Raw genomic sequence first — 3,475 nt, forward strand, 5'->3', positions numbered from 1 at the left:
TGTGACGATTCAAATCGGTTAAGATGCCAAACAAATCGTGATACATTTGGAGTAGGAGTTTTTATGAATGTATCTCTGAGGGGAAATGGAAGCTTTTAGCGCAAGTTCTACTAGGAAGACTTAATGCTACGTCACGCATTACAATTAGATCTAGCCAATCGTCACTCGACACAAGAAATATATAAGGTCTTTACTCACCCTTCCTTGTGTTTGCAGAAACTGACATTGACATCCCCTGCTCAAGCTGTCGCTTGACTTATTGCCCGACTTTCCCTGGCTTACTTGCATATAGTTAAGTTTGTCTTCTGTGAACGATTGCGAGTTTGACATTTCTCTCAAGATGCACACTAGATCGTTGGCATTGTGCAATAATGCTCTGGTGTCGTTGTGAATGTTTGCGGTTGTTTTACGGCAGAGGATGTGAAACATTGGCGGAGCTTTTTAGTTTACGTCCGCATCATTCCGAGTGCTTTCCGAGCTGTCGCGTCTCAATCAACAATATATTTCGCCTGTACGCTCGCATGATCCAGCATGAACAAAGACTCTCCGGGCCTGCTGTCGGAAACACGGCTGCTGGTCTCCTTCGTCATTCCGCCTTCATCACTTCATCAGCCTACTCTATTAGTTTTATGCACTTGTGGCGCTTGGGCGTAGATTTTATTCTCTGTAAGGTTTCTCACACACACAGGTGTTTGACAAAGCGCTTGGTGTTGCGTGATTGTTCTTGTATGAGGTTCATCTAGCAGACAAGCACTGCATAATTAACCTAATTTGAGCCTAGGTTGCTAGTGCGTTTTTGGGAGAAAAAAGTTAAATAGATTACCGTACTGAGTCCATAGTGCACGATTCATAGTTAACATAATGCTGAACGATTAATTTTTGCAAGCTCAGTGATACATTTAACCTACATTTAATAGAAACAAGAAAGACCATAAAATATTTCCAATACTTTTACTTCTATGAGGAGCATTACAAACCTGTTTCCAACCAAAGTTATAATATTTAACGAGATGTTTGCTAAGACTAATTCAATACATTCAATGTTTGGAACAACTCTTTTGTTATGAGGCATCTTGAGGCTCATTATTATAGGCCTTACAATCTTTATGCTGATAAAGACTTTGTTGCTCACATTATACCTTTCTGTAAAACACCCTATGTCTAGCACACCATAAGGTATTTGTTGTCTTAATCGTATGCTTTTGTCTTTGTTCCTTCAGTTATTGTTTAATTTGCATCTACAACAATCACTAGATGCCTTGTACCGGAATGGGGTAAGTTTTATGACTTTGTGTCTCTCCTGTTGCGTAGCCCATTTCTGCAAAGAGGTCCTCTCTGTCCATTTCTGCATGAGCGTCCTCTAAATAAGAGCAAGAATATAAACGGACACGTTTTCTTGCTATGCTCAAAACATTCAAGTTTTCCCGATGCACAATATATTGACTCTAACTAAGAATTTCATTATAGTTTTGTCTAATCTCATTATTCTTATACTTTTCTCAGGACATATCTATATTTAACATAATTAGCTTTAGCTTAGCTCTGTGGCATTAGTCTGCTCTGTTAATTAACTAGCTGGCACGTCTCTTTTTCTATGTGGTGAGCGTTAAAGTAGTCTATATTCTCTTGGAACTTGTACTTGTGAAGGCCTGTCTATGGTCTGTGTTTTACGTTCTTTCCATCAATAGAAATGACTTCCTCTCTGGATTTCCTGCTCAACTTTGTCAATGCTGGGACTTGGACATATAATTACTACATTTCTTTAAAAAAAAAATTGTGTATAAGGGCTTTCCTTATCATTTTACAGGATTCAATAGCTATCTAAAGTTCAATTAGATAGTAAGGCATCGTTTTCAAATATAAAGCATTATTTTCCTTCTGCAAGGGTAATGTACCACAAGATTTATTTTTCTATCTTTGTTCTAGTTCCATAAATCCCTAGTATCTCTTTAACTTGTATTTCATGCGATTTGGTTTTTCTGAGGGTTCACTTATCGGGTTGGTTAAATGGGGTCTTGTCAGAAGAGTCTATTAAGCTTTCGTTGGATTTAAGCCAGAGAATAGTTCTGTTTGTTACAGGTCTGATATTTATGCTTGTTATGCATATTTATGCTTTCCGTTTAAACTTAGCTACCACATTTGATCACTTTACTAACCTTGGCCATTTCATCACAATGCAGTCATTTAGATTTCCATGCCTGCAGATGCAGTGATCCGTGGCTCTCATCTCATCTTTACACGGGTCATTCTTTTGGACTGGCACTATTATGAATGCAGTCTCTATGAAGCTGACGTATACATGGTCATTCTCCCATTCGAGTCTAGGTAAGATTTGGCTCAATGCTCAGCAGGCACCTTTAATCTATAATTAAGGCTTGTTTATTTTTGCATCTACTGGTGATGGTTCATTATGTTTCCTCATACCTATTGGCTTCGGTCTTACTTGGACTTGTGGCCTTCACATTACATGGATTATTGTGACCCTTCGCATAACTCTGCCTATGGTGGTCATCAGGTAAGTTTGTCCATTACTGTTTATGAATTTTGGCCTTCACATATCATGGCCAATCGGGGCCTTCGCATAACATTGAGTATTTATTCTACTTATGGTCATGCTGATCTGGCTCTTTTTCTATTTTTGGGGGAGAGGTTTCCTCTGCAGGTTCCGGCAGTTAGATGGAGTTCTATCTAGCCTGTGCAGGAGTCTAGCCTAAAGAATGTTTATTATGTATCTGTGTATATGCTCTTCTTAGTCACTGTTAGAGCCCTAATACTACCTCTACTTAACCTTAACTAATGGCATCTCTAACACAATGCGGTGGTTTAGAATCCCTTTAACCCGCATCAAGCTGTTCTGTACATGATTGTTCTCCGCATCTGAGTTCCGTCAAGATCAGACTCTAAAACTATTTCATGTAATACTCAAGGTACAGTATGATACTCTTAGCAAGCTGCTGGTGGTGGTTACTTCTCACGTGCTCATGTCCAACCTATCATGGCTTTTCACATACCATGGCCTATTGTGGTCATTCACACACAGGGCTTTCACATTACATAGCTTATAGAAACATACACAGGCTATCAATGCAATTGCCAGCCCGTAGGAGCGTCACACTACGCAGCCCATCGGGCCTTCACTTTACATGACCTATTAAGGCTTTTACATTACACAGCCTTTGTGACTTTCGCTCAATATGGCCTTTGTGACCATCAGGTAAGTTTGACTATTATTGTTTGTAACTCTGCCTATCATTGCCCTTCACAAAACTGACCTATAATGGCCTTATCCTTATGTGAACTACTTTCTGCGTTAAATGGCATAACGTGGCCTGTTATAAGATTACAGTCGTGTTTATTAATATTTTATATTTATGCTGCCTGTCATAAAATTTAATGCTGTACATTTAAGGTAAATTCTCTGTGGCCTATCGAGGCCTTGTCTCTGTTTGGCCTATCGAGGCCATTTTGTCTGCGG

The 3,475-nt window shown here is 39.3% G+C and overlaps 1 long non-coding RNA gene across 1 annotated transcript; it reads left to right on the forward strand.

The window, feature by feature from the left end:
• The first annotated feature begins 220 nt into the window (after window positions 1-220).
• Window positions 221-2,313, forward strand: LOC107579701 (uncharacterized). The gene is made up of 3 exons (XR_001608514.1): window positions 221-291; window positions 1,221-1,274; window positions 2,205-2,313. It is a non-coding gene; the product is annotated as an uncharacterized lncRNA (long non-coding RNA).
• The last annotated feature ends 1,162 nt before the right edge of the window (window positions 2,314-3,475 follow it).

The sequence above is a fragment of the Sinocyclocheilus grahami genome, unplaced genomic scaffold (genome assembly GCF_001515645.1).
Source record: "Sinocyclocheilus grahami isolate Dianchi unplaced genomic scaffold, SAMN03320097.WGS_v1.1 scaffold19335.1, whole genome shotgun sequence".
Classification (NCBI taxonomy): Eukaryota; Metazoa; Chordata; class Actinopteri; order Cypriniformes; family Cyprinidae; genus Sinocyclocheilus; species Sinocyclocheilus grahami.